The following is a 20,877-nucleotide window of genomic DNA, read 5'->3' on the forward strand; positions in this document are numbered from 1 at the left end:
CTGGGGCCCCTCTGTTTTCATGTTTGTAAAAGATGAGGCTTTGGACAGGATTGGGAATCACAAACAGAAATACCTATAGTTACCAAATAAGAGTGGGCCAGGAATGAGAAAAATCAAGTGTCCTCTGGGGGTTTGCATTTGGTTTTTCTGCTTTTGACAAGAAAAAGTGTACAGAGGTGTTTTTGTTTTGTTTTATTTTTTATTAAAATGTAAAACTCATATAATAGCAACCCATACCTGGTTCAAAGCCAAAGGACACTGGGGAGTGGTGGAGGCTGTGACACACTGGAGAGCCACCGAGGCCTGAGGGCAGCCAGAGCTCAGCTGCGGCAGTCAGATGACCCAGCATGTGGACAAATGGCCACGTGGCTGAAAGTAGATGAAATTCAAGTTTTATGGGCAATTTCTTAGTCTGTAAATAAGGCTTTTTTTTTTTTAATACGTGAACAAAATAAAACATATGTTAGAATGGCCCTGGATGTCCCCGGTTCAGTTTCTGGTCAGGGCACACAAGAGAAGCATCCCCATCTGTCTTCTCCCGTCTTTCTCTCCTGCAGCCAGTGGCTCTATGGAGTGTCAGCCCTGGGCACTGAGGACTGCTCGTGTCAGCCTTAGGCGCTAAAAAGAACTTGGTTGATTCGAGCATCAGCACCAGACGGGTCTGCCACGTGGATCCCCATCAGGGCACATGTGAGAATTTGTCTCACTATCTCCTCTCCTCTCACTTAAACAAACAAACAAACAAACAAACAAACAAACCATGTGTTAGACTAAGGACAGCCCTCAGAAGAGAAAGGTTTCTAAGGTTCCTTCTTGCTCCTAGAATACCAGGCTTTGGGGCTTCTTCGCAGTCTGTGAGGCCATGGTACATGAGTGTGACAGCATGCGTCTGCCTGTGACACTGTGCCCCACCGTTAGCCAACTCTTGCTGAGCACCTGTCATGTACCAGTCACATTTTAATCATTTTTACAGATGTGAGCTCATTGTCTTTTTATAAGAGCCCTTTGAAATAGAGACTAGCATTTTCCTCATTTTACAGAAGAGGAAACTGAGGCACAGGCTATATTGCTTGCCCAGAGTTACACATTTTCAATGTTCGGTTACTTAAGCTTCTTTGCACCCTTTTACCTGGCTAAGTAGGTTGCCATATCACCAAGTACAGTAACTTTGTCAAGAGCCACACTAGTCACAAACCCAGGAGAGAACTGAGAGAGCCGGTGAGTGCTCAGTAGGACGGCAGTGGTGTCCGTCTGCCCCTCTTCACCTCTGTGCTTTGTCCCGCCTTCCTGGAGAGCCCTGAGCTGTGTGTTTTCTGAGCCCAGCTCCATTATTCTTAATGATGGTCTGTGATCAGTCATTGATACCTTAGCCTGTGTTTAAAGCAATATAGTATGTCACCCAAGTTATTTACATTGGAAGTGATCTAACTGAAAATCAAAATGACTTTTTCCTTAAATAATTCCTTAAAAGTATTTTCAGATGTGACTAAGCAGCTGATGGTTTTGGAAAGGAACCAAACCATTTCTAGTTACCTTAAAATTTGTCAGTCATCAAATATAAATCCAGTTTCTTTAATGTGCGTGGAAAGCATGTGGCTGAGCCAGGGACTTCTTCACTGAAGCCCAGGGCCTGCCTGGTAGAGATGCTACCCACTTTGTAAGTGATAATTCTAATCAGGAGTGGGAAATGTTTGACTTTAATCTTCACCTTCTTCTTCCCCAGTGATGACTTAAGTATACTTTAGGCAAAATGAAAAATTTAAGTGCACTAGAAAGAAAAGTTAGGGTTGAGAAATTATATTAAATAGTCAGTTACAAAAGATACCTAAGAAAGCTCTTTTAAATAGCAATAGTCCTCCTGTATTCAAAGTGAATTTTCCAAACTTCTTACATAGTAGCATTTTTTTCTTGAGCATATGTAAATACAAGGCAAAACTGAAGTTTTGTGTTTGCAGTTTGCAGAAGCTCTAAGGTTCCTGACTCTATTTCCTGGTTGAGTATCAGGATCATCTGAGGGAACCTTACCGGATTCTGCTGTCTGGGACCTCTGAAAGCTTCTGACTTAGGAGGATCTGTTTTGTTTTGTCATTTCCAAGTTTGATGAGTCATCTTCATTCCTCCAGTCTGTGTATTCGCAACAAGTGAGGTACTTCAGGACCCATGCACTCACCAGTGTCCCCTCATTTTGCAAAGGAGAAAAGGGAATTGAAGTTCACAGTCCAGTTCTCAGTCCAGTGCAGAGCTGAGCATGTACCTACACTGTGTCTACACTGCTCTTTACACACACACAGTACTTGTTTCTGTAAGTGCTCAGGCAGCTAATTAGCCAAGAGAACTGAACTCTTTAGAGAACTTGACTGTAATGTATATACATTATTCAGAAAGGTGCTCCATTTTTTATTTTCTACCTAAACAAAATAAGGTAAAAAAATGCAAATACATGGCCCAGCAGTCAGTGCTTTCAGAGAATGCACACCAGCTGGAAAAAAAGATCTAAAAGTCTACTATCTTTTGAGAGAGTAGCTAAGTCACTGCATGAGTATTTATAAAATTGTAATGCACAGTAGGATAGGAAAGATTGTATTGAGTGCTTTTATTTATGTCTGTGGCCTGTAATCCCAGCAAGTCTCAAGTTCTTCTTGATTTTACTTTAAGAAATCTGGCCTTTTATGTGGCTGGCCCAGCCTGATAAAGTGGTGTTGCCATCCCCTCAAAATAAAAAGAAATTTGGCCTTTTCGTTCAATTGCTGTGAACTTTGAGTAGCTACTGAGCTGGGTAATGGGAATAAAGGGAGTATTTTTATTGTGTGTTACGTTGTAAAGGACTGAAACTGGTCCTTGAGGAAGCAGCTTTCTTCCTTTCTCTTTTTATTTTTTATTTATTTATGTTTTTTAGAGCAACATTCCCTATTCATATGAGTTTAGATGAAGAAGGCAGAATTTCTGAAAGCCAAAGTGTATGATGAGATGCAGTACAACCAAAAAAACATTGTCCTACATAAAATATTTCTCTTCTCTTTTGAAATCATTCTGTAAGGTGAGTTTATGATTTTGTGCTCTACAGAAATAGCTTTTTTAAAACCCCAGAAGTTTCCAACAGTCTCCTTTAGGAGCACCTGCTTGTTAGCCCAACTGGATAAGGAGAACATTCATCTCTGTGATTCCAACATCATATTAAATGCTTTGAAAGGAATGGAGGCGTTATAATACTATCACTAAGAGTTTAAATACATACTTCTTGGAAATTTAAAATCCTTGTTTTAATGGATTCTGAGTCTACTTTTTCATTCTCAGTTTCTGCCTAAATTCTCTGCTCAGACGTGAATACTGTTCTTGTTAAATGCTTTGACCCTGAACTGAACTCTTACCAAGTGAAAGTAAGAATATAGCCTCTCTGTTGAAACATATGTAACCTATGAATGAATGGTGCCCTGGAAAAGCACCTCTTCGTACAGGTGAGCTGCTTTTTGCCAATGAACGTGAACCACTTTCTTCAGTTCATCTCAGCAGAGGCCAGACTTTATTTTAGAAACTCAGATAGTGTCTTAAGTCAGGAGGTTCTGTGGACAGAATCCAAAGATGTTGCTTTTTAGTAAGTGTGTGGGTTGGGCAAATATTTAGGGCACTTCAGATCATTAACCAGGCATATCAGTTATTTTTTCCTCTTAGGAAACATATAAATTTGAATAGAGAAAAATTACGATGATATCCATTCTTGAACTTGAATTCTATTTTCTGAACTCACCTAAGGCTACAAAACTATAATTTTCTTTATTTTAGGATTTGGCTTATCAATGCTTTATGAAATGGAGATAAAGTAGTCTGTGGGTGAAGATGTACAATTTTCCTGAGATCTCTCCTATACAGTAACCTTTCAGATATATTATACTTATTGATTTTGTCTGCACAGTGAGTCCAGCATGGCAATGAAGAGGAATTGTCAGGGGTAGGGTGCAAGAAAAATGGTCTGGCTAGGGTCTGCTGTCTGCAGTGAAGCCATTGCAGAATTCAGGTGTTAATCGGCCTGACAGGCACATCTGAGGAGGCAGAACCAGAGGCTTTGCTGGCTCAGGAGCTTGTGCCTGGGACCTGGACAGCAGCTTCCGGACTAGGAAAAGTGGCCATCTGCAAAAAAGTAACTTCTCAAGGACTCCAATGTAAGACAAGGAATCAGGCACAATCAGGTTCTCAACATGCCTGCACCCCAACCCAGAACAATGTCACAGAGTCTCCAGCAGCTGAGCCTATGCCTTGGCATGTTCTAAACTGTATCCCCGTGATTCTAATATGTCACTAGATTGTGACTCAGTCACCACCATAACCATGAAGATCTTTTCTAACCAGCTCAAATCTATGAGAAAGAGTGCAGAAGGGGATTGACAAAGAAGTAGAGTGTAGTGAATGTACTTTATGGAAATTCAGTGATTACTTTCCATCCCACTAATACTTTTGCTGTTGCCTAGAAGGACAGGTTATCTAGTCTTAGTTACTTAAGACTATGCCAGTGTGCCAGTGTCCAAAGCTAGAGGATCTGTACCCCTACCCCAGGCACTGGGCTCTGTAACCCTCCCAGGCTTTGGAAGGGTGACAATGGTGAAGAAGCTCACTGACACATGTTGTTCCCCCCACGTCGGTCTGTCTGACAGCCACTCGTTCAAATATAAATACCGACAATGCTCTGTGTTTCTTCTTCTTCCTGTGTCAAAGTTTATTTAGATTAATAATGAGAAGAAGCAACTTGAAGAAGGGAAAGTCATAGAACCCTGGTCGGCAAACTGTGGCTCACGAACCCCAGGCGGCTCTTTGGCCCCTTGAGTGTGGCTCTTCCACAAAATACCATGTGCGGGTGCTACCTCGATAAGGAATGTACCTACCTATATAGTTTAAGTTTTAAAAATTTGGCTCTCAAAAGAAATTTCAATTGTTGTACTGTTGATATTTGGTTCTGTTGACTAATGAGCTTGCCGACCCCTGTCATAGACCATAAAAAAGAATGCCACAGCCCTGGCCACTTAGCTCAGTGGTAGAGCATCGGCCTGGTGTGTGGAAGTCCCAGGTTTGATTCTTGGTCAGGGCACACAGGAGAAGCGCCCATCTGCTTCTCCACCCCTCCCTCTCTCCTTTTCCTCTGTCTCTCTCTTCTCCTCCCACAGCCAAGGCTCCATTGGAGCAAAGTTGGCCCGGGCACTGAGGATGGCTCCATGTCCTCTACCTCAGGCGCTAGAATGGCTCTGGTTGCAATGGAGCAATGGCCCAGGTGGGAAGAGCATCGCCCACTGGTGGGCATGCTGGGTGGATCTCAGTCGGTATATGCGGGAGGCTGTCTCTCTGCGTCCCTGCTTCTCACCTCAGAAAAAAATAAAAAGAATGCCGCGAACTCACAGCAGCCCCTGACTTTGGAGAGGTCACACATATCAGGGGGAGTGGTTAGGAATACAGGAGAAAAAGTTCCAGGCTCAGACAGACCTGCGGGAAGATCCCTCTTTCCTCTCTCTACTAGTTTTGTCATCTGGGACACCTTAATCCATGAGTCTCACTTTGCTCTTCTCTATATGGGTATAATAAGGCTACATGGAAAGGCTGCTATCTTTGAAGTGCTCCCCCAGACATTCCATCTCACAACTGGAGAAAGTATGTAACCTGCACAGCACATATTAAACAGCTGGTGAACAGTAGCTATTATGTATTGTTGTACATCTATAGCCCTACCTATCACTCATCTGTTCTCTCTTCACACAAATTCTTATTCTTATCCTGTTCCACTCTAGAACACCCTAGGAGCTAGCACCATGGACACTGCTAAAAAATATAAAAGTTTTAGAGTTGGAGAAAATGACAAAACTCTTAGAAATGCAGACATTTTAGAAGTACTAAACCCAAGATTAGGTTCCCAGACAGAGAGAGCCTTTTGGATAGTATCTTCTCCCACTGCCCAAATATTAAATACATCATTCCATGTAAGAAATAAAGAATTAAGAAAATACCTATGGCCAGTACTTGAAGAACATTTCACACAGTGTTGTTTTGTTAAAACACAGACGAGAAAACAAGGAAATGATCAATTCCAGGTCAGAGCCCCACTGTCTGTGGAGTCTGCACATCCCCCTCCCGTGTCTCTGGATTCTTCATAGGGACCCTAGTTTCCTCCCACATCCTAAAACTGCACGTGAGGTGTGCTGGCATGTCAGTGCTGTCCCTGTCTGAGTTGGCATGGGTGTGTGGGTGAGTGGCCCTGTGATGGAGGGGTGTCCTGTCCAGATGAGCCCCACCTTGTGCCCTGAGGCGCCTTGGAGAGGCTCTGTAGGAAAGAACTATCTTACTTGTTTTATTCATCTTTCTTATATAGAGCTCTCTGTTACCTTAGTCATTAATATTAGAAGTGGTTTAGGTCTTGCTTCATTTAGAAGTCTCTTGATGTTTTTGTGGCCAGAAATATGCTATAGGAATTTAACTGTTGCTTCTTCAACTAGCCCATGGTAAAGCAGTTTCATTAGATATCATATCATTTAAAGTCACAGATTCCAAGACTCTATCCATGAAGTGAGGACTTACTGTTCTTAAAGGAAGGTCATTCACATGCTGGTGTGAACTATAAACTCATCTCAGGAAACTAGAATTTAGGATGTGGGATTTGGAGGAGAAGGAGACAGGAAAATGATTTTCCTAAAGGTATTTAGCAGCTTATGATCCTCTGTTGATGAAGTAAGTCTCTATGAGACTTTACCTTGACAAGGGTGCCAGAGAAGAGGTGTTAGGAAGCAGCATGAATAGAGAGATGAAGAGAAAGCCAGCAATTGCAACTTACAGATTACAACCAGCAGTTCTATGGTTTGCCAAGTGCAACATGCATCCAGAGGAGTAACAAGCACTGCTCCTCATTGAGCTCCTGCCTTCACAGTCTCAGGATCCAGACCTCAGGCTGGTACGATCGTAGTAACTACTGAAGGCTCAATATACATTCTCAGTGCCATTCACTGCATGCCTTCTGTGTGCACCATCTATCAAGGTGACAAGTTCAAAGGAATTTTTGCAAGCCCATTGAATTGGTGTCTTTAATGGCTTATTTTCCGGCCTCATCTGTTTAAATGAACAAGCAGAAATTGATCATCATTCATGATGATTTCATTGTTGTAAACAGTATTAAAGTATATGTTTTTCCAAATGTGTTTGTTCTGTTTGGTAGGCTTGCCAGTCCACTCCCTCAATAATAAATTTTGTTTCTGCAAATTAGCAGGGTAAATTTCTAAAAATTAGCATGGTAAATCTATTTCTCCCTATTAAGGCCAAGCCTATAGCTTAGTCTGAATGACTAAGCCTCTACCATAATTATAAGTGAAGATATGAAAACAATTCCATTGAAAGTATTCTTTTTTATTTCACTGACAAAATGTCTTGTAACTATATCCTTAAGGTATGAGTTAGGCTATATTTCTCTCGAGTCACTATATTTAATTTTTCTAATCTTTCTATTATTGTTTTTTTTTCTCCTCTTTGACTTTTTATGTCCTTGTTTTCTCCTGAGCATTGCATAACCGCCATTGGAAACTTGGTAGTGAAAATTATCACAATAATAATCAGTGTGTGTTTTATACTTTTACAACATCATCTCACTTGATCCTTACATTAACCATTCAGAATAGGAAGGGCAGGAAGTCCATCCTCACTGTACAGGTGAAGGAGCGGAGTTTCGCTGCAGCAGATGTTTTTACGAGCATTGTGTAGAGCCAGGTGACAGTGGACTTGGTCTGCCAAGCCACGGAGGCTTTCTTTAATCAATAGACTTGGTCTTTTGATTCTAAGTCCCATAGTCTCACAGGGGGAGCACTAATTATATTCTGTACCATGGTTCTCAAATCTCTCTATGCCTTGGAATCATCTGGAGAATTTTAAAAATTAGTGTTGTCCTGATTCCACCCCAGGGATTCTGTTTTAATTGGTCTGGGGTGTGGTTAGGTCATGATGATTTAAAAAAACTCCACAAGTCAATCCTAATGTGCAGCCCTGTTTGAAAACCACTACACTACACAGTATTAGGTTTAGCTGCACATATTTTTTCTTATTCATCCTGCTAATGCTTCCTGCAACCGGGGTCTTGTTTTCATTAGCCTGCAACCAGCATTTCCCCAGAGTAGCCAACCTGGTACTTCTGTTAGAAGGCACATTGAACTTCTGGGGAAGGTAGGAGTTGAGTTAGTCCTTGAAAGACAGTAAAAGTTATATAAATGGAAAGTGCTTTGGTTCTATGGCTTCTCTGATGAGAGACCGCAGAGGGGTATGAGTATTTCACTAATGCACAGCAAAGGATTATGGGTACTCAGGTGAGAAGAACCAGAGGATTATGGGTAAGCTTAAATAATTTTTTTTTTGTATTTTTCTGAAGCTGGAAACAGGGAGAGATAGTCAGACAGACTCCCGCATGCGCCCGACCGGGATCCACCCGGCACACCCACCAGGGGCGACGCTCTGCCCACCAGGGGGCGATGCTCTGCTCCTCCGGGGCGTCGCTCTCTTGTGACCAGAGCCACTCTAGCACCTGGGGCAGAGGCCAAGGAGCCATCCCCAGTGCCTGGGCCATCTTTGCTCCAATGGAGCCTTGGCTGCCGGAGGGGAAGAGAGAGACAGAGAGGAAGGACGGGGTGGGGTGGAGAAGCAAATGGGTGCTTCTCCTATGTGCCCTGGCCGGGAATCGAACCCGGGTCCCCCGCATGTCAGGCCGACGCTCTACCGCTGAGCCAACCGGCCAGGGCCTTTTTTTTCTTTTTTAATGTAAAAGGAGGGGTGATAGTGAGACCGGCTCCTGCATGTGCTGCTACCAGGATCCACCTGGCAACCCCCACCTGAGGCCGACACTTGAACCAACCAAGCAACCAAGCTATCCTCAGTGCCTAAGGCTGATACTTGAAACAATCGAGACACTGGCTGCAGGGGAGAAAGGGAGAGAGAAGGGGAGAGGGAGGAAGAGAAGCAGATTGTCACTTCTCATGTGTGCCCTGACTGGGGATACAACCTGGGAGGTCTGCATGCTAGACTAACACTCTATCCAGTGAGCCAACCAGCCAAGGCCAACTTAAAGGTTTTAGAGGTCAACATACTGGGTTCAGATCTTGAGTGGATCTCTCACAAGCTGTGAAATTATTGCAGATTTACCTCACCTCTCAGGGCCTGGGGACTTCATTCCCAGCCATTTTAAGCCCATGGGTTAGTAGTGAGCCCATTGCTAGGAGGCCCTTGGGTCAGCAGGCAGTCCAGGACTTGAGAAAACATGAAGACATGGCACAGGTCGGTCAATAAGCCACTCAGGAAAATGGTGGGAGCGTAGGAGGTGCTGCAGAGACCCCAGGTAGGATGGACAGAGGCCAGTGCAGATGTCTAGGGAAATACAAGTACTGAGGAAAACCCTGCTGATGGAAGGCCTGCTGGAAATGGAAAATTATTTCAGCTGAATAAACAGGAGGGGACCATGGACACAAAGAAAACAAGACAAGATTCTCAATTTGTCCTAATTAATGTTGCCTGCTAACTGTGCTTGAGGCTTATTTTCCTTTTTTAAAAATTCAATCCATTAGCAAGTTTTAGAAAGTTACCAAACTAAGTCTTCATCCTCGATGTAGGGAACACCAGACCCTGAGAAACAGTGGAAACGTGCAGCGAGGAAACGGGTGGCGGCTCCACAGCTGATCCTCACGGAGAACTTCTCGGTCCCCTCTCAAAGCCCTTCACTTGGAGCTGAGGTTTCAGAGCGGCCTGAACCATGATTGCTTTCCAGTCTTTTACCAGTGTCTGAGGTGGTCTGGGTGCACAAAGTCCATGGAGCTTAGAGGCGGTGAAAACTGAGCAGGGTCCTTACTGTGGAACAAGAGATATAGCCAGAGTGCTTCAGAGCTTCAGAGCGTGTGTTTTAGTGATGGGAGTCTGTAAAGTGAGCATCTGGTATCTTGGATTTCAGGGCTACTTAGAAGGAGTCAGATAATCTCATAATTGATTAGAGTAGCCAAGAGTGTGGGCCATGTTTACCAGCTGTGTATTGTCATGTGGGAGCCTCTGTTATCCTTGATTTTCTGAGGAAAATTTTATAGTGGGACACATGAAGGTCAGTGACAATGTCAAAATGAACAGGATAGTTAGCAAGTCCTGGATGCTCAGAAGGCAAAAAGTTACCTCCAATACCTAGCCATCTCATTTTGCACATAAAAAAAGCAATGTCACAGAAATCCAAGGGGCTTCACCCAGGCTGCACTGAGCACGAGTGGCAACCTGGAACGAGAAACCAGTTTGGTAGCCAGTTTTATAATTCTCCTCTTCCTGTGGTGACAGAAAGTTGCTTGGCACTAAGATGACTATTGGTGGGATCTAGAAGACTATTTGTTGGAGTCGTTGGAAGACCTCTGGGAAAGACAGTTTGTCTCAGGGACCACAATTTCCTCAGTTCCTTATTCTTTGAATGCACAGAGATTTTGCATTAAGAAACGATTTGTCAAGTTTTTGATGCACACATACTTTGCTTTTCTAATGATCTTTACGATCATGTTTATTTCTGATAACTTATCCGCACTTCCTTCCTTCTCCTGCCAAGATGAGTCACCTGGCCGGTTGCAGGTGTCTTCCCCAAACACTCCCACCTCTGCTCCCACTGTGACTATGAGTGGCCTGTCAGAAGGCACATCCCAGTTGATGACAGAGAATCACCTCAATTGATAGCTTCCTGCGCTTTTAGGGGATAAAGATAAAAATAATAGTTCTAATGTCAGAAAACACACCAGGGCAATTTTGCTGGCAAAATATCTTCAATAAAATTCTCAAACAATTGCCCTATGCACTGATTTTGTCTGACTAGAGAAAGCAGATCTTAATGTTAATTGAACTAGAAGAAAAAGTCACATTCTTTCTTTACCTTCAAGCTCCATTTAGGTGCAAATAGTAGGTGAGGCTTTTCTGAGTTCTTTTTCTTTTTCTCTTTTTTTTTTTTTTTTTTGTATTTTTCTGAAGTTGGAAACAGGGAGGCAGTCAGACAGACTCCCGCATGTGCCCAACCGGGATCCATCCAGCACGCCCACCAGGGGGTGATGCTCTGCCCATCTGGGGCATCACTCTGCCGCGATCAGAACCATTCTAGCACCTGAGGCAGAGGCCATGGAGCCATCCTCAGCGCCCGGGCCAACTTTGCTTCAATGGAGCCTTGGCTGCAGGAGGGGAAGAGAGAGACAGGGAGGAAGGAGAGGGGGAGGGGTAGAGAAGCAGATGGGCACTTCTCCTGTGTGCCCTGGCCGGGAATCGAACCTGGGACTCCCGCACGCCAGGCTGACACTCTACCACTGAGCCAACCAGCCAGGGCCTTTTCTGAGTTCTGACATGAGCACCTGAGAGAATTAACTAAATAATCCATCTCTGACTTTCAAAAATACTACGAATGTACCTCATGAGAGCTCTTCTTTTAGATAAAACCAGGAAGGTGGAAGGTGGGAAGAATGGAGCACCTTGACCAGGAGTGGGTCTGTGAGTCTCCAGAAGTTTCCAGGGCATTTTAAGATGAACAACTGTATGGCTTAAATGGTCATATTCCTGTGAGATAGACGTGTAGTGGGAAGTTAGTTAAAGAAGAAGCGTGCAAAGTCTCATTTTCTAGGAGTGGAAGTCTATTTAACGGTGCTTTTATTTTTTATGCTAATATTATATCAGCCCATTGCTTTATGTTTCTGATGGCAAAATGCTTGATTAAAACTAGTTTTCTGTAAAAAATGCTTAAGAATAAGTGGTTCAGCATTAAGCTTACTTACAGTGTCATTAGAGGTAAAAATGATCATAGTCAACAACACTGGACATCTGCTGAGTGCCTTCCGTGTTGTGCAGGGTGTGGTGATGAGGATGTGCATGTGGAACGTTATTCTTGCCCCTGAGGGTCTTACCTTGGAATTGAGACCTGGGAACTGCATACAGTGTCTGTTTACTGAATTAGGAATGACAGGGTAGTGTCTCCATGTGAACTAATTATTATTATTACATTTACACACTTAAAGAACTATTTCTTAGCAGAAGCAATTTTCTGCCAATTCAATTCAATTTAACAAAGTGAAAAAGATACGTAAATATAAATATTTCTCTGCCAGCAACTGTATACACACACATACACACACTATTTATAGCAGTATATAGTGCAGTATAGTATCTGACTGCATATATAGTATTGACCATATTTTTTGGAAATAAATTGGATATATTGGTTAGCTGACAATGTACATTTATGAGGAGAGTGCAATAGAAAAGTTTAAATTGCTTAAATTTACTTTAAATTAAAATTCTGTTCAGGAGTCTCAGGTATATTGACTGTTGTGGGTCTATAAAAACCCCACCTATCACTAAGTAATCAGCGACTGAATTATTGGTTCATTTGGGGTGTCCTCCCATCAGGCTATGAGTTCGGCTTCCCTCTGGAGGCTCTCTGGCTTCCCAGACCTGTGAATTCTTTCAGAAAATGGGACAGAGGAGAAGCGGGAAGGAAAGAGAGACGGAATTTGAAAGAAAATGATGAGTTATTTTTAATGACCATTAACCACTGAAACCTTCCATCTCCATGACTTTCTACTGTTTTTCGTTTCTTTCCGCTTGCCTTATACTCAGACAGCCATGCCCGGGCTACAAAGACATAATTTCTGTTGCGAATCTTCTTAAATGTCCAGTCACCTAGAGCACACCTTTATTGAAAATTACAGCTTACTTTTTCACCCACTTCTGTTCCACAGTAGAGTTTCCCTTTGTATAAAGTGCCTTTAGAACTGAACTTTTTTAAAGGAAATAAATGTTGCTGATAGATGGAACAGGCAATAAAAGCATCATCTGAAAATGTATTAATGTAACTTTACAGAGATGCTCAATATGGAAGACAGTCTGCAATATTGAGGAGCATTTTGAGTGAAGAATAATAGGGAGTAGATGTGAATGATATGCCAGTGGCCATGAGTTTATATTCGAGACATAAAGAAAGCATTTTGTTCTCTTATCCGTCATATACATTTAATCTCGGGGATCTCACTGTGTGCCTAGTTTACTTTGTAAGTCAAATCCGGAGATGAAAAAGAAGACTTTTATATGTTTTGCCTGACAGTAGTAATCTTAAACTGTGAACAAATTGGGATGTTCTTTTAAAATCCTGTGATTTATCTGACGCTATTTTTCCCCCTTTAAAATTTAGTATGCTAGTGCTGAACAAAAGCTGCTAGCAATCCCAGGGAATGTTTTTATGGTATGTTTTGAGGGGCCGTCTAAAGTGACAATATATTCTGTGCAGCCTCCCCACCACCAGAAAACAAATGAGTAAATCACAAAAGTGGACAGGACCGGAGCTCACTGGGGCGGCTGTCAACCAGACAGCTGGCCTCTGCATTTCCATTCAGCTCTTAATAGGGTGTGTGTTTATATTTCAAACTAATTGAATCATCATTAACTGTGGAAGTGGTCATGGTTGGTTACACCTGTTCCACTGAGAGCTGTGTGAGGCCAGACCTAACACCTCTGATGAAATCACCCAGTCCCTGGAGGAGTGCTCTGGGCGCCTAGGGAGAGGGGCTGCCGGCATGGTCCACAGCTGAATGAAGATCACAGATTCTCGGGTAGCGTCCCCACTAAGGACAGAGCTGTAAGTGCATGCGAAAGTCTGAAAGAGGTAACTGAGCTTGTGGAAAGAGCAAGACACAAGAAACCAGAACTGAATTTAAATTTTGGCTCTGCCACTTATTATTAAACAGGTCACTTAATAACCCATCAGAACCTGTTTATTTTTCCCCGTTTATTAAAGTATAGTAGACATACAATATTATATCAGTTTCAGGTATGCAAAACAGTGATTTGACATTTATATACCTTATGATGTGGTCACCATGATGAGTCTAGTAACCCTATGTCACTGTTCAAAGTTATGATGATATTATTGACTATATTCCCTGTGCTGTACATCACACCCCGTGACTCATTTGTTCTGTAACTGAACAAAGCCTATTATTTTGTCTATAAGGCGAGCCTGGAATATCTTCCCCTCGTCCCTGTAGCTGTGAGTGTATAAATGGTGTGTATGAGGTTGTTTGGTTTAATTCTGAGGTGTTATACAAAGACTGGATGCTATTTATTACATTTTGTGTTCTGCAAAGAACAATTCATGCTACCACCACCCCAGTCTCTGCCTATGTGTGATCATTTCTAAATTATAGCTTTTTATATTTTTAATATAAATTAGTAGGCAGATATGACACATGGCTGGATCTTCAAAATGAAAAGAACTTCTGTTCTAACTTCTGTGACACTCACTTTTCACAGTTGGATGTCTTTTCATATCGCTATGATTTCCTTTTGCCATCTTCGAGCTGGAAAACTATGTGTGCTTGAGGTGTTTTTTAAAACTTTTGCTTTGGGTTCTTTTGAGCAGTGGTGAGAGATAGGGCGATCTGCACCAGAAAATGAATGTGCTCGTAAAGCGTACCTGCTGTTATCATCGCACACATCCCGTGCGTCTGCATGTAGGTCGCGTTTGCCGTCAGTGTTAAAAATGATGCAAATAGATGAGTGAATTTTCTTTATTTTTCTAAAGGCTTGTCACTAGGAGAGACTTGGAATTACTCCTCCCATAAGCAAATGCCTTAGGAGAACACTCATGTTGGGCATGATTTCCTGTGAGAGTTAGGAGTACTTTTTGCTAAATTCTTGCTTCTTCAGTGTGGTTCACCTGGCCTTTCTCCTTACAGGCAGGGAATTGAATGTGCTAAATGCAGAAGTTAAGTGACTTCTAACAGAGGGCCCAAGAAGAGTACACAGCAGAAAGAGGGAAGATTTTTTGTTTGTTTGTTTTGAGTGAGAGAGAGATATTATTAGGCAACATGTCTTCTACATGTCATTCGGCATTAAATCCCTGAAATTTAGCTGTGTTTTTTTGTTTGTTTGTTTGTTTGTTTTGTTTTTGAGAGAGAGAGAGTCAGAGAAAGGGATAGATAGGGACAGACAGGAACGGAGAGAGATGAGAAGTATCAGTTTTTCGTTGTGACACCTTAGTTGTTCATTGCTTGCTTTCTCATATGTTCCTTGACTGCGGGCCTTCAGCAGACTGAGTAACCACTTGCTCAAGCCAGCAACCTTGGGTCCAAGCTGGTGAGCTTTACTCAAACCAGATGAGCCCACGCTCAAGCTGGTGACCTCGGCGTCTCGAACTTGAGTCCTCCGCATCCTAGTCCAATGCTCTATCCACTAGTGGCGCCACCGCCTGGTCAGGCTAGCAGTGTTTTTAATACTTATGCCTCAGAGTTGAATTTTTACGGATGCTCACAACTGTATAAATTCAAGTTAGTCTCTACACAATTGTATAATTCAAGTTACTTACAGATAAAGAAGTTGAGAAACAAAGAAGCTGTGTGACTTACAGAACTGCACGGCTGGTCAGCAGCAGAGCTAGCACTGGAATGTAGGTTTCTTGTTTCTGCTTGTTTTAAAATTCGTTAAAAACAGGTCTTTGTTCCCACCCTGGATAAGACTAGTCACAGTAAGATGGAACTTTATGGACCTCAAGAACCAGATGACATTCCTTTATCCTCTATACCAGTGGTCCCCAACCCCCGGGCCGCGGACTGGTACCGGTCCGTGGGCCATTTGGAACTGGTTTACAGAGAAAGAATAAATAACTTACATTATTTCAGTTTTATTTATATTTAAGTCTGAACGATGTTTTATTTTTAAAAAATGACCAGATTCCCTCTGTTACATCCGTCTAAGACTCACTCTTGACGCTTGTCTCGGTCACATGATACATTTATCCGTCCCACAATAAAGGCTGGTCCATGAAAATATTTTCTGATATTAAACCAGTCCGTGGCCCAAAAAAGGTTGGCAACCACTGCTTTCTATTATCAAATGAAATGCCAAGGTATGTCCAAACAGGACACACACGGTCTTTCCCGTCTGCCCTAATTTGGGGATCTTCACTTCTCCTTACAATCTTGTGCTCAGACCAAGTGTCACTTCCCCAGGGCCACCATGTTGAGGTCAAGTCTTAGCACATACAACCAAGATAACCATGCACACCCTCTGGGGCTGAGCATGGGGGAGGGGCGACAATGTTTAAACTTCTCTTATTACTTCTCTGACTGAAATTGTGAGCCCATTGCACTCTCCTAAATCAGGACACTGATGGACAGATTTCTCCTTATTTTTTAAATAAAAACACGGGCAAGCAAGCATCATTTTTATATTAGGAAGGCTTTCCCAGCAGGGACATTGTTTTCCTTCCATATAGCGCACATAGAACCTGCCTCTTGAACCTTAGTGCCCTTTGCTGTGGAAGCCATTTAAAGTGGTTACAAACTGTGAATACCATCTGCGGCTGAGAAAAAGCACACCCACAGGCTGGTGGGCATCGGGCTCTCAGAACTCAGAAACTGTGAGGGGTCTCTCATCACACTAGTACAGAGGAGTTTCTGTTGTGTACACCACCACCTGGTGCTCGCCCGCAGTTCCAGGGTACTATTAATAGCACTCCCCTCTGCTCTCCAGTGGGTATTGGTTTGAATGATTAGTAATGTCTGTCCATTTACTTATTTATTATAAAAGTTAAATCAAATGCACAACCTCAATGACTTGCATAAAGTGAAAGTCATTCATGTTTTGGGCTGGAGATCTTTGTCCAGAGGCTCTTAAACTTTGACATAGATTAAAATTACCTGGGGCATTCTCTGAAATGAAAAGTCCTGCCTTCACTCTTAGATATTGTGACTCACTAGGTCCAGAGTTGGCTAAAGCATCTGAATTTTCAACAAGCAGCATGCCTCTCCTCCCCTCACCCAGTGACTCTGAACAGCAGTGACCTAAGGAAATGCTAGTGACTTGTCATTGTTGGAGGAACTGCATACTAAGGTATCAAAATTGCAAAAATCAAGATGTACAAACTGTGAGGGCTCATTCCATGAGCATGTCATAGTTCATTCAACTCTTGCTCAGACTATTGCAGTGGCATCTTATTTTCCCCACATCTTTGTCAACCTCCCCTCACTCTGTCCTCCACACTGTACCAGAGAGCTATTTCAGGGCCCAAATCCTACAGTAGCTATACACACACACACTTACACTCTTGAGAACAGTCGATGGCTTCCCACAGCCCACAGGGTATAGGCCAAGCGCCTTGACTGTGCCTGGCCGCACCAGCCCACCCAGCTCGCTTCCCTCCCCAGCCACACAGACCACCCTTCAGACTTGTTAAACTGCCCTCCCTTCCTTCCACCTCATGTCATTTCCTGGCCAACTTTCATTGTGTTAACAGTGGATATTTGCTTTCCTGACCTCTGTTTTGTGTATCCCTCTATGTAATGATTCTTGGCGCACCCGGAAACTTCTTCTTCCCAGCACTTATCACAGGGCTGTTCACAATTGCTGTGACAATTTGACTGACATCTGTCTCCTTCCACAAGATGCTGAGCTCCGTGAGAGCAGGGGCCACGTGTCACGTGTGTTTTCATTGACATTTGAAACTCTGCATCTTCCTTCTGGCACATAGGAGCTGCTCAGTAAATATTGGTTGGCCAGATGGATTAATTAATTAATTATAAAATCAGGTGAGCTCATGAAATCTTCCTTGAATCCCATTGTGTCCTGGGCTGGGGAAAGCTGGTGGCCAGAGATGAATAAGACATGTTTGGGGGAGCACATTTTGAATCTTTCCCTCCGTAATGTTTTGGCCGTCAGGGAAGAGTTCGCTGCCTGTCCTTTGGACTGACTGACTCCCTGCACTGTCATGTGTCTGAGTGGGACAGATGTAACCCAGAGTTCTGTGGTGATTGGACAGATGTAACCCAGAGCTCTGTGGTGATTGGACAGATGTAACCCAGAGCTCTGTGGTGATTGATACTGTTTTACATAGGCCTGATGATGCTGACTATGGAGAACAAAAAATGAGGGCTCCCCGACAGTGAATCATTGTGCTGGGCCGCTTAGAGAAGGTTATGCTTTCTCTAAGCTGAGGATTGCTTTCTGCTCTGACAAGGCAAAGTTTGATTTAAGCCCTTGGATGCTAACTGACCTCCTAAATCTTGAGCTTCCTGCATACCAGCTGGTGTTTGTTGTGGTAAACAAGCTTATGGTCTCAACCACATATGAAATATGTGACGAGTGAGAGTTGTTTGGTGGCCTCACTTGTATAGAATTCACTGCTGATGAAAGTCTATAAAGAGCTGAAACATGAAAACAGGTCACCTCTAGTATCAACTTATTCTCTTTATAGTTTGCAAGTTTCAGGAGTAGACTTGGCTTATTTTTCTTGTTTCTCGCTTAGAGCTTCATAAGCAGAATATTATATGTGTGTGCGTGTGTGTATGTATATATGTGTGTGTGTGTGTATGTGTGTGTGCATGTGTGTATGTATATATATGTGTGTGTATGTGTGTGTGCATGTGTGTATGTATATATGTGTGTGTGTATGTGTGTATGTATATGTGTGTGTGCGTGTGTATGTATATATGTGTGTGTGTATGTATATATGTGTGTGTGTGTATATGTGTGTACGTGTGTGTATGTATATATATGTGTGTGCGTGTGTATGTGTGTGTGTGTGTGTGTGTGTATATATATATATTTTTTTTTTAGGTGAGAGGAGGGGCAATAATAACTCAGGCTCCCACATGTTCCCCAACCGGGATCTACCCGGCAACCCCGTCTGGAGCCAGTGCTCAAGTACCAAGCTATCTTCAGCGCCCAGGGCCGTGCTCAAACCAGTCGAGCCACTGGCAATGGGAGGGGAAGAGAAAGAAAAGGGGGAGGGAGGAGGAGCAGATAGTTGCTTCTCCTGTGTGCCCTGACTGGAAATCACACCTAGGATGTCCATATACTGGGCCGAGGCTCTAGCCCCTGAGCCACCAGCCATGGCCTAGAATATACTTTATTTAAAAACACATTTCTGACCTCTGCTTGTGTTCTCTTTTTACCATGTATATCATAGGTAATTGGCCAAGGGACTAAAATTGCTGATTTAAAAAATAATCTAGGTTATTTATATGTGGATAGAATACTTGTAACATATTTTCCCATGAATAAGATGCACCCTTTTTTGAAAAAATTGGGGTAAAAATACTGGGTGCGTCTTATACAGTGGTTATAGCATTTAAAATGCCATAGGTGGAACTGAGGACAAGACAATATATGAAGACAGTGATTCGTCATCAGACACAGATGAGGGCAAGCTAATGGGTGAGAGTTGTTTTTCTGTTTTTTTGTGGGGTTTTTTTGCATTTTTCTGAAGTTGGAAACGTCTACCTGCTGAGATTGGTTTGGCCAAATGCTTAACTGCACATCCTTGACTACATCTCCCACCACTGATCAGAAAAACTGGAGATGTTACTGGTAATACCAGCAGTCCACTGCTTAATAAAGGAGCTCATAGCTTCTAAATTCAAAGTTGATCATTTCCTTCTAAGCAACCAAATATAATAAGCCAGCCTGAGGTATAGGTTTCGGAATCTTTTTTTTTTTTTTTTTTTGTATTTTTCTGTAGTTGGAAACAGGGAAGCAGTCAGACAGATTCCCGCATGTGCCCGACTAGAATCCACCCGGCATGCCCACCAGGGGGCGATGCTCTGCCCATCTAGGGCATTGCTCTATTGCAACCAGAGCCATTCTAGCGCCTGAGGCAGAGGCCATAGAACCATCCCCAGCGCCCGGGCCAACTTGGCTCCAATGGAGCCTTGGCTGTGGGAGGGGAAGAGAGAGACAAAGAGGAAGGAGAGGGGAAGGGGTAGAGAAGCAGATGGGTGCTTCTCCTGTGTGCCCTGGCAGGGAATCAAACCCGGGACTCCTGCACGCCAGGCCAACACTCTACCACTGAGCCAACCGGCCAGGGCTGGGTTGGAGTTTTGACAGTGATGAGGAGTTGCATGAATTTTATGATGAATAAAGCTTGAGTTCAATAACTTTATGTAACACTTTTTATTTTTCAAATTTTGGGCCTCAAAATTAAGGTGCTTCTTATACATGGGGAAATACAGTACAGTGGTACCTTGAGATACGCGTTTAATTTGTTCTGTAACCAAGCTTGTAAGTCAGTCATTCATATATCAAACAAATTTCTCCCATTTTAAATAACTGAAATAGATTTAATCTGTTCCAGCCCAGTGAAACATCCCCAATCCATCCTAAGTTATGAAAAAAGACATGTTGTTTTTTAAGGAACACACATGTATACTTTACCAATGCATAACAAAATATATGAAATAAAAGAAAAAAGTGTTATTTAGTACTGTATTCTTACCTTGGAGACAGACGAGTGTGGCTAATGGAGGTGAATGGTGGAGGAGGAGGGAGGGAGGAAGGGATGCAGGCCCTGTAGACACGTAAACTAAAACTGCACTTTCTTAACACTAAATGTAAACTAAAACTGCATTTTCTTTACTTTAAACAAAACTAAAACTGCACTTTCTTTACTTAAAATGAAAACACAAAAACTTAATTGTAAAAATATACACTTTCTTAGCTTTACACTTAACCTAAGCTTAACGTTACGTATTTTTCTTTTTATCATCACCTGTTTTTGCCTTTTTGGCTGCACTTTTGGCACTTTCACTTGCAGGACTTTTGAATAAAAATCTATCCAAAGAGGTTTGCTTTTGCCTGCCTTTTAAAATGTCATGGAAATATGACAAACAAGTGTCATTAAAAAGTGCTGAAGCACGACCAGTTGAAACTTTTTCTGGGTGTTTCTTTTCAATGAAACTTGAAAGCTTCTCCCACATTGCCAGCATGTCTTTAATTTCACTTGTAGAAATCACTTCCTCCAACTCTATCTCCTCCTCACTACTAATATCTGCAGAAGCTCCCCGTATGTTGCATCATCTGTAGCTCCTTCAACTCCTCTGCTGAGAGTTC

At 42.7% G+C, this 20,877-nt stretch overlaps 1 protein-coding gene and 1 non-coding gene across 8 annotated transcripts in view; one reads left to right on the plus strand and one right to left on the minus strand.

Moving 5' to 3' along the window:
- Positions 1-20,877, plus strand: part of NCKAP5 (NCK associated protein 5) — a 1,181,736-nt gene that overhangs the window by 839,163 nt on the left and 321,696 nt on the right. The gene's annotated exons all lie outside the window — the stretch shown is intronic.
- TRNAV-GAC (transfer RNA valine (anticodon GAC)) lies at positions 8,672-8,747 on the minus strand. The gene has a single exon. It is a non-coding gene; the product is annotated as a tRNA-Val (tRNA).

This window comes from Saccopteryx bilineata, chromosome 5 (assembly GCF_036850765.1).
Source record: "Saccopteryx bilineata isolate mSacBil1 chromosome 5, mSacBil1_pri_phased_curated, whole genome shotgun sequence".
NCBI lineage: Eukaryota > Metazoa > Chordata > Mammalia > Chiroptera > Emballonuridae > Saccopteryx > Saccopteryx bilineata.